Below are 11101 nucleotides of genomic sequence, written 5' to 3'. Positions count from 1 at the left end.
CGGAGCAGGCGGCCTGGGCGGGTGAGGCCCTGTGAGTGACTCAGCAGGAGAGGGAGGGCCTGGCGGACCAGCTGTGCTTCCTGCCTCTGTCCCGTGTCTCCCACCCTCTTGGCCTCCAAGGACCCCAGCCCTGCTCTTGCCTTGGAAACCAACCCAGGCCAGGAGGTCAAGGGTTGTCCTCTGAGCCCTGGGGTCTTTAGGAGCTGATCGGCTGAGTGAGGGTCCTCCCTCCCCCGCCTTCTGCACAGGCAGATGCACAGATGTGCACTTTCCCAGCCCTGGACTAGGAGAGCCGCCCTCCTTCCAGGCCACAGGGAGGCCCGAGAGCTCCTGGGCCCTGCTTCCTCCTCTGCAAAGTTACCTGGCCACTCTCTTGGTCACCATGGAGATAAAATGGTCCAACAGAAGCAGTGGGCTGTGCAAAGAACAAACAGAAGCTTCATCTCTCCCTGCGCCAGGGTGAGCGTCAGGCCAGAGTCCATCGAGGTGTTGTGTGCGTGTGTGGCCCGGTAGTGAGGGAGAAGACGGCGGTCCCCGCTTGCTGGGTCTGCAGCCAGTGCTGTCCATCCAGGTGCTGTGTGCGTGTGTGGCCCGGCAGTGACGGAGAGGGCAGCAGCCCCTGCTTGCCGGGTCTGTGTGCATGCGTGACCCAACGGTGACACACAGGATGGTGACACACAGGACGGTGGCCCCTGCTTTCTGGGTCTGGGGCCGGTGCCGTGCCAGCCCCTGCCCCAGGGACCTCAGAGGGCACCAACACTCTGACCACACAGAGCTCGTGCGCCTGTTTCACAGTGAGGACAACCAAGCCACACAACCTAAGGTGACTTGCCCTGGAGCCCTGGCCCTCAGGGGAGACCTTCCTGCCCCCGACTCTCACCAAAATCTAGTCTAGGGTCAGAGAGGAAAATCATGTCTCATTCAAAACTCCAGGTCAGATCGAGGAGGACACTTGCTCAGCATAATTACAGAGATGACAGTCCACACCAGCATTGTCTTACAGAGACAGTCCACGCCAGCATTGTCTTACAGAGAGAGTCCACACCAGCATTGTCTTACAGAGAGAGTCCACACCAGCATTGTCTTAATCACAGAGATGACAGTCCACACCAGCACTGTCTTCATTACAGAGATGATAGTCCACACCAGCCCTGTCTTAATTACAGAGTCCACACCAGCACTGTCTTCATTACAGAGATGGTAGTCCACACCAGCATCATCATAATCACAGAGAGAGTCCACACCAGCACTGTCTTAATTACAGAGACAGTCCACACCAGCATCGTCTTAATTACAGAGATGATAGTCCACACCAACACTGTCTTCATTACAGAGATGATGGTCCACACCAGCATCATCATAATCACAGAGAGAGTCCACACCAGCATCGTCTTAATTACAGAGACAGTCCTCACCAGCATCATCTTCATTACAGATATAGTGAAATAAGAGAGATATTCACTAGGATTGAACATTTTTTGGAGGGATGGACCGATGCAATTGGACTGCAGAAAGAATTACAAGCTCTAAAAATTGAAAAAGAGCAGAGAAAATGATCACCGTTGATAGTTGATATGATTACACATCTGGAAAACTCGAAAGAACAGGACTCATGAAGATGATTGGTTAGATTAAGATATTCAAATATCAACAGCTTTCTCATATATAATTAGGTAGAAAATATAATGAGAGATCAAATTTACAACAGCAACAAAAAGATACCTAAGGAAAAACTTAGGAAATGTGCCTCGGCCACATGAAAGGAACTTGGAGGCACAGCAGACGGACGCCAAAATGCCCGAATCAAGGGAAGACCCTAATACTGACCCTTACCCTGACCCTGAGCAGAAGCCATGATAATAACAAATATGTCAGTTACCCCTAGATCAGGCTGCAGAGTCAATCAGCTCCTCTTTCCTACACCAACAATTGTTTCTGGAACTAAGTAAGTTGAGTCTAAAGTTCATATGCAAAAATAAACATCCAGGCCATCCTAGAAGAATTCTGCAAGGGGATGGAGGCGAGGAGCCCATGGTGCACCAGCGTGGCTTGCAAAGCTACGGTAGTAAAAAGCAGTTTGGGGCCGGCATGCAGATGGGTGGACCTGTCAGTGGAACACGGCAGACACGTTGACTGTGTTGTAAAGGCAGCATTTCAAACGAATGGTCTTGGCACAACTGGCTCGCCCACTAAACAAAGGAAAAATGGCGTCTCTCCCTCAGATCAAAGACTTAAGGGCAAAAAAATAAAAGCGCTAGAAGAAATCATGAAAGACATTTCTAACAATATAATTTCAGCATGCGCAAGGCGTTTTGAAGAATGAAGCAAAACACAGGAAGCTTAAAAGGAGGTGGGTATATGTGACCACATAAAATAAGTGTTTTAACGCTGACACAAATGAACAAAACACACACAGGCACACAAGCAAGTGAAGAATTGGGGAGAAATTTGGCAACTTATATGTCAGAAAAAGCGGATTAAAGAAACAACAAAAAGAGTAAGTTAAAGACCAACCCATCAAGAGACAAATGGGCAAATGGCCTGAGAAGCTGGTGCAAGAAAGTAAATCCCAGCGACCTATAACGTGAGAACAGGCTGAGCCTCCTGGGAATTAGAACTACCATGCTGATAGGGTTTGGCTCTGTCCCCACCCAAATCTCATCTTGAATTGTAGCTCCCGTAATTCCCACATGTTGTGAGAGGGACCTGGTGGGAGATAATTGAATCATGGGGATGGTTTCTCCCATACTGTTCTCATGGTACTGAAAAGTCTAATGGGATCTGATGGGTTTATACAGGGAAACCCCTTTTGCTTGGTTCTCATTATCTCTTTGCCGGCCACCATGTAAGATGTGCCTTTGCTTTTCTTTCGTCTTCTGCCATGATTGTGAGGCCTCCCCAGCCATGTGGAACTGTGAGTTCATTAAACCTCTTTCCTTTATAAATTACCCAGTCTTGGGTATGTCTTCATCAGCAGTGTGAGAACAGACTAATACAAGCAGCCAGTGAGATTTCACCATCAGGTGTTCCACAGTCAGTCATTTGAAAGCACACGGCTTCAGGGCAGGCGTGGAAGAACAAGCACCAGGCCACATCATTGCAAGAATGCAAATCGATATGCCCTTGTTGGCGAACAACTTGGCCAACTCAATCCAAGTTTAAGACACATGACCCTGGGACCAGGTGTGGCCTCCCAGATATCTACCTGGCAGGTACTCACAGAGACTTCTACACTAGGACTATCTCTGCAACCCTGCAGGGACAGCCCTGAAACCACTAGACCCCCCTGAGTCGGAGCCCAGCACAGTAAGTTATAGAATGACCCACTGACAGAGGGCAGGCCACCGTCCCTTACTTGCTGTTCTGAAGTCCCCACAAAAGTTCTTCTGGAACTTGCTTGGAAATTTGCAGTGAGACTGTTTATTTTCTTTGCTTCTCCAATCAGGGTAAATATTCATGTTTCAGTACAGAAACAGTAATGGGCTTTCTTATGGGTTATTTCCCTGGATCCCGTGGGAGTGCTGTGTAAATGTGCATTACATTTCTAAAATCCCGAGTTCTGAAATAAAAAGCCTACTGAACTCCAGGGTTTGGATAAAAGCTTGGGGACCTGCAGTTTCAGCTTTAAAAAGAGTGAGGCCTCAGCCAGGCAGCCAAGGTCAATGTTCCCTGCGATGCGTCCTGTTGATGGTGTAGACCCCCGAGGGGATGTGGTGAGACGGGCACTTTGCCCCCAGGGTCTTCCTCCCAGTGATTCATCATCGTAGTCTAACCATGAGAAAAACACTAGACAATCCCAATTGAGGGATGCTCCATAAAATAACCAGGCAGTCCTCCAAAACTCTCAAGATCCTCAAAAACAAGGAGTTAGAGTGGAGCCGAAGGAGGCGTGATGAGGAAATGCCAGGTGGGATCTGGATGGGGTCCTGGGGCAGGAGGCGGCTGTGAGGGGTGCATGGGGAATGAGGATGGATCAGTGTTCATCAGTGACAATGAAGGCACTGCCTGAGGGTGAGATGTGGACAGTTGGGCGCAGGGCACATATAAACTCTGTGCCATCTTCTCGATTTTTCAGTAAATCTAAAACTGCTCTTTTAAAAAGCCTATTAAAAATAAAAAGCAGTAGCCTGGCCAAAATGGTGAAACCCCATCTCTACTAAAAATATACAAATTAGTTGGGCTTGGTGGCGCACACCTGTAATCCCTACTTAGGAGACTGAGGCAGGAGAATCGCTTGAACCCAGGAGGCAGAGGTTGCAGTGAGCCAAGATTGCGGTGGTGCTCTCCAGCCTGGGCGACAGAGCAAGACTCTGTCTCAAAAAGTAAATAAATAAAAATAAGAAAATAAAAAGAAGGACAAGGTACCGTCAAGGAACAAGATCCAAGACACAGGCTACAGAGAAGCAAAGGGGAAAGTACAGCTATCACTTGTGTGTGCAAACAGCTCCACAGGGAAGAAGGGGCAGTACGCAGGGCTGTTAGATGTGTGACTTGGGAGATGTGACCAGAGCCCCAGCCACACCATTATTTCTGCCTTTCTTGGCCACCCTAAAATTTAAGCAGTGGGAAGCACTTCCTTGTGTCTTAGCCAACAGCTCCTACTCGCCAGCTCCCCAAGGAAATACTGCTTTCCTCCCCCAGCTTCTCCTGCCTCAGAGTTTGGGGTGGCAAGGAAGTCAGCAGGTGCCTGAAGCTGTGTCCTCTGTGTAATCTCCAGGTTCTGCAGAGATTTGCACCACTCAACACCCTCACGCCAGGCTATCCCATCTGATGACTCCTTCCCTCCCCGTTGGCTTCTCCCTGCCCCCACTGCACCACTGGAGGGCACCCCTGCTCCCCACGGCGCCCTCCCTCCCAGGCCACTCAGTGCACAGGAATCACACACCTGTTATGGCTCTTCTGATTCTAGGAAGGGTTTTACCACATGTGTGGGTCATAGACCTGACTCCTCAAAGCCACGCTGCCGCGGGCAGTGGAGGGATCTGGCCTCTGGCAGGGGCAAGCCCTCAGGTTCCAGCTGACTCCTGCCACACGAGTTGTTTCTGCCTCAACAGAGTAGCCCTGATACTTTGTCATTTTGATCCCAGGGACAGGACAGAGGGGCTGGGGGGCCAGCATTTGAGGAGAGTGAACCACACTCACTGGCACTGAGAGGGCACCTCACAGGGCACTCCCCCCACCAGGTGTCCTGAACACCGAGAGGGCACTCCCCCCGCCAGGTGTCCTGAACATAGTGCTCCTCCCAGCCCAGCTTGGAGGTGTCCCTGTAGGCCTGGCCACCACAGGTCACTGCTGTCCCACCCTCCTCAAATTGCCAGCACACCACCATGGAGCCCACTCCTCCAGGCTGACACACTTATGAGGCCTTCCTTCTTCCCCTGAAAGGTGGGCATCAGCCTGAGGGCCTCTGGCCAGCATGCACAGGGCAGGGTCTGGTGTGAGAGACTCACTAGGGGAAAACCTGTGAGAAAACTAGGGCAGGAGCCTGGGAGGTTGGGAGAAGGTCCAGTCGGGATGCGGGTCTGGGCCCTGGGCAGGAGAGAAGGAAGAAAGGAAGGTTGGGAGCCCTTTGCATAGTGGCTCAGCAGGGCCACTGGGGAGGCCTCAAGCCAAAGTCACCACCACCCAGGAACAGCTTGCCTAGGTGTCAGGCTGGCCTCGATGCAAATGTGGAGGTGAGCTCAGGGTGCAGAGGCTGTGCCGCTGGTCAGTCCTGCTCCCCACAATGGAAGGCCTGAGAGGCATGTTCTCATGGCTCTGCAGACAGCACTCAGGAGGACGTCTGTCCAAATAGATGAGGAAAAACCTCCCAGTTTCTTTCTGGGGACTCCTGAGAATCTACTGTGCTGTGCATCCCATGGAGCTCATGGAGGTGGGGTCTGCTCACTCTTCCAGCCCTCCCTCACCATGCTCAGTCTGTGGGCATCCTTCTGCTCCAGGCACCAGGAGTGCAGCAGTGAGGAAGCGAGGGAATCCTGCTCTAAGACATGGGCTCTGGTGGAAGAGGACTAGATTGCAATGCTGGGTGCTCTGCAGAGAACAGAGCATGGAGGGGCAGGCTGGGGGAGGTGGGAAGAACTGGCCCTTTCCTTTTAACTCATTATTGGTGAAAGATTCCCGAGGTCCTTAAAAACATCTCCCAAAGAATCATATGATTTTAAAATCTTATCCCTGAGTCAGTGCAATCCTGATCACAATCTCTTCTGGCTTTCTCGCCAAAATTGCCAAGCAGATCCTGAGATTCATATGGAAATGTAAGGGACTCAGAATAGCCAAAACAATCTTGAAAAAGAGCAAAGTTGGACTCACACATCCCACTTTCAAAGCTGATGGCAAAAGTACAGAAGACGAGAGCTGGCATAAGCACAGATACGCAGATTGATGGAATGGACTGAGAATGAGGGCTGGAAATAAACCCTCACAGCTACAGTCTACTGATTTCCAACAAGGGCACCAAGGCAGTTCAACAGAGAAAGAATAATTTTTGTAACAGATGGTAGTGGGCCTAGTGGATATCCATGTGCAAAAGAATGAAGTTAGACCCCCTACCTCACACCATACACAACATGAACTCCAAAAGTAGCAGCAACCTGAATGTAAGAGCTGAAACCGTAACACTCTTAGAAGACAACATAGGAATACATCTTTGTGGCTTTGAGTTAGGCTATAATTTCTTACATATAACACCAAAAGCACAAATGACAAAAAAGAAAGTAGATAAAATTACTTTCTCAAAATTAAAACATTTTGTGCTGCAAATAATACCATTAAGAAAGTGAAAAGGAAACCCAGAGAATAAGAGAAAACTTTTGCAAACCATATATCCAATAGGGAACCTGGCTGTAGAACACATAAATAACCTTGCAACAATAATAAAAAGACAAGAATCCAAGTAAAAATGGGATGAAGGGTCTGAGTAGATATTTCTCCGAAGAAGATACACAAATGGTCAGCAAGCACGTGAAAAGACACTGACATCATTAGTCATCAAGGAAAGGCAAATAAAAACCACAATGAGATGCCACTTCACACCCAGGAGCTTGGCTGTCATCAAAAAGACAGACAATAACAGGTGTTGATGAGAGTAGGGAGAATTTGAAACCCTCCCACACTGCCCATGGGAATGTGAGATGTGGCAGCCTCTTTGGAAAACAGTTTGACCAGTCCTCTTGGAATGTTAACTGTACAGTGACTGTACAACCAGCAATGCTGCTTGTAACTGGGGACTCTAAAGAAATGGAAACCTTTGTTCACATAAAAACGGGTACACAAATGTTCATTATTCACAATAGCCAAAAAGTGGAAACAGCCCAAACTTCCATCAGTGGAAGAACGGATAAACAAAATGTGGTCTATCTACTCAGCGGAATGTTCTTCAGCCACAGAAGGAATGAAGTGTTGACACACACCCCAGTGTGGGGGACCTTGAAAACGTCGTGCTGAGTAAAAGACACCAGCTTCAAAGGGCCATGTGTGGTATGATCCCATTTCTATGAAATGCCCAGAACAGGGAAACCTGTGGAGGCAGAAAGCGGATTGGCGGTTGCCAGGGACTGGGGTAGAAGTATGGGGGAAGAACAAGGCTGATAATAAGGGGCCTGGAGTTTCTTTCTGGAGTGATAAAAGTGTTTTGGAATTAGATAATGGTGATGGTTGCACAATTCTGTGAATTCACGAAAAACCACTGAATTGTACAGTTTAAAAGAGTGACTTTTATGGTATACGAATTATATCTAAATACAGATGTCACTAAAAAAACTCACTGTTTTTTACCAGTTCCCTACCATCTGATGGAAGCGGGGAAAGGGAAGGAGATGGAATAAAGCCAAAGTCTGTCTGTCAAAGCTCATTTCTGGAGCAAGGACCCCGGTGCTGGTCAGGGTCCTGGGTTGCCCTGTCCACACCTGCCCTGGAGGCGTCTGAGCTGCGTTCCAGCAGCGTCAAGCAATGCCAGGCAGTTGTGGGGCTTCAGGCTGTTGGTGCTGGCGGACCCAGCGCGGTGTGGACCACACCCCACCACCCTCTGGGTGCAGGTGACACCCGCACCTTCCTGAGGGCTTCCCACTCAACAGGCGCTCTGCAGCTCAGCTTCCCCGAGCCTCCCAGGGTGTCACACAGGCTAAGCAGGCTGCTATGTGTTAAACCCACCTGGTATCCACACACCTACAGAGAACAACTGAACAATGACAGGTTAATATGAGAGCCCCAGCCCTTGCACAGGAGGCAGAGGCAGGGCACATCCCTCAGCTCCTTGAGTTCCCTTACTGACAAGGAGATGCAGACAGCACCTGCCATGCAGGAGTGTGTGGACACGAGAGCAAGGGGTGCCTAGACGGTGCTGGCAGCACAGCCTGGTGCCTGGCACACTGTGGGCTCCTGACATCATTAGTAAACCGTGGACAGGAGGCTGCTTCTGAACCTCTTGTCATTGGAAGCCCCTGCCTTGTGCTTTCCTTAAGCCCACAACATACCTGTTGGGAACTACCAGCTTTGGCAGCTCCAGGCCTTTCTGCAGTGCAGTCAGACCAGGTGTCTACATTCACACCCACATGGGTATGGCTGCATGGGGTGTGAGGGTGTGTACATGTATGCATGTGTGTAAGGATATGTGTATATGTGGGTTTACATGACAGTGTGTGTGAGTGCATGAGAAGATGGGTGTGCATGAGAGTGTGCTGGTGGTGTGTGGGAGTGTGTATGTGAACATGGATGCGTGAGTGTGCATCTGTGTCTGGGCATGTGCATGAGTGGTGAGTGTGCATGCATGTGTATATGTGTGCATGTGAATGTGCATTTGAGTGTGCATATGTGTATTTGCATGTGTGTATGAGCATGCATGTGTGAGTGTGCAGGTGTGTATGCAGGTATGTGAGTATGCATGTATGGGCATACATGTGCCTGTGAGCATGCGTGTGCACGTGTGTGAGGGTGTGTGTGCCTGTGAGCGTGCACATGTGTGAGGGTGTGCGTGCACATGTGCCTGTGAGTGTGCACGGGCACGTGTGTGAGGGTGTGTGTGCATGCCTGTGAACATGTTCACTCACGTGTGTGAGGGCGTGCACTCACATTTCCTGCACATGCAGACATCCCTTTGGTGTGGTCTGCCCCATGTCAGGCATGGACATCAGGCCTCAGAAGGACTTTTCGTGGGAGTCTCTGCACCAGGACGTCACTCCTGCTGATGCCCACCACTGCATTCGCTCTGTGTGGGTTTTAGAGACTGCCCTGTCTCCGGCTTGGCCTCTGCTGCTCTGGCTTCCAGTAGGCTCCTGAATTATCCAGTGGCTTGGGGAGGGGGATTCCAGATGGAACTTGGGTGTGGCTTTAAGAGTCCAGGATTCAGAGCTTTAGATAAGGGAGCCCAAAGCCACTGTCCAAAGTCTTGCAGGGGAAGCGAGTCCACCGGCCTCCAGGGCACAGGCAGCACCTGGGTCCCTTGCTTCAGTGAACAATGTGTTATTACACTGCCTCCTTAGCCAGATGAGACAATACAAATTCCTCAAAGCAGCAGTCAAAAGCTATAATCTGATTTTGCAACATCCAGGAGCAGATGCTCTTTGGGAGGAATAAAACACGAAGATGATGGGGGAAGGAATGCGTTGGGTTTGTGTTTGCCTTTTCATGCTCTTGGCTTCCAAACACTTGAGGTTGAAGCATGCCACAGAGAGCAGAAGCAGCTGGGTGAAGCCCTGGACAGGCACATTCCTGAGCTGAGTCGGGTGGATATGGGAACATGCTGGCCCCCTTGCTCACCGGGCGACTGGGTGAGTCTGTCGCCAAAAGTCAAAATGCCCTCCCCGCAGCTCTCTCCGCTCTTGGAGAGGGAGGTCTGGATGGAGGCCCAGCCCCTCCAGATTCCTCTGTCCTGGCCCTTCTCAGTTTCCCATCTTCAGACAGTTCCAGGCTGTTGTACTGGCCGTGCAGACTCGCCTGCAACAGGGTGGGAGGAGCCCACAGTGCGATGGGGACGTGTGTGCATTCCATCGCCCTGGTGTCACTGGTGTGGGAGGCCAGGCTGCAGCGCTGGGCCGTCGGGGCATCCGTGACCTCCCAGATAAGATAAAGGGCTGTGAAGCCACGGTCTCCCTTCCCAAGCCTCTCCCTACTCCTAGGATGAGCTTTCCAGAGGGGTCCTACGCAAAGGTTGCAAACTGCTTGCAAAGGCCAGCAAGTCCTCCTCCCAGAACAAGCCTCCTCTGAGCACGCTCTGGTCTACGTAACAGCCCAGGAGCTGCGGAGTTGCCCCATTACCTCTGGAAAGCTGCCTCACTTCTCAGCAGCTCCTTGCAAAAGGACCTCTTCAAGAGGAAGCAGGAGCAGCCCCCAGCCTCATCAGCAACTTTCATTAAGAGCGATGTGTGGCACCGAGTGAGTGTGTGGCACTGAGTGAGTGTGGCCTGTGTGGGTGCTTTGTATCATGTCTCTTTAGTCTGCACAACCTCCTGATGAGAGGAAGACAGGTCTCACTCCCATTCTGCAGATGAAGAGCCCGCCGGTTAGCAGGGAGTTTCAGGATTTCATGGGGGAGTCAAGCATGTTCTGAAGAGGGTGCTGGGCCTGCCTGTAAGAGGCTCATGGCTTGGCTGGGAGGACAAGGTAAGAAGGGAGTGGAGGCACCACCAGAGCTGTCAGCCCTGCTGGAAGGTGGAGGTGGAGCTGGACCCCATGCCCTTGGGAGGGCTTCTCCAACTCTGCGGTTCTGAGATTTTCTCCTGGGATGCCTCCAAGAAGCACGAGTAGAATGTTCCTCCCGGCAGTGGAGTTCCATGGGAGCCAGGGCCAGGTGCGGCTGCAGGCTGGGGTGGGCCCTAGGAGGGGCTGAGGGGCTCTGGAAAGCTGGACACAAGGAAGTGGGCAGGGATCCTGGCTGGAAAGGCCCAGTGGAGAGAACAGCACCGGCGAGGGTACAGAGCAGAAAGCCCACGTGTCCATGTACCCAGCCAGTGGGGCTCAGGAGAACTTATGTGATGGTGCCTGGGATGAAGGGAACTGTTGCCTTGATTTCACTTTAATTAACTAATAAATGATCACCATGGCCAGTGGCTGCATGCTGGAGGGTGCAGCTCTGGACTGCTCTGACGATGACAGGCTGCAAACACCA

This window comes from Mandrillus leucophaeus, unplaced genomic scaffold (genome assembly GCF_000951045.1).
Source record: "Mandrillus leucophaeus isolate KB7577 unplaced genomic scaffold, Mleu.le_1.0 Scaffold10, whole genome shotgun sequence".
NCBI lineage: Eukaryota > Metazoa > Chordata > Mammalia > Primates > Cercopithecidae > Mandrillus > Mandrillus leucophaeus.
Note: the sequence above shows the minus strand (reverse complement) of the source record.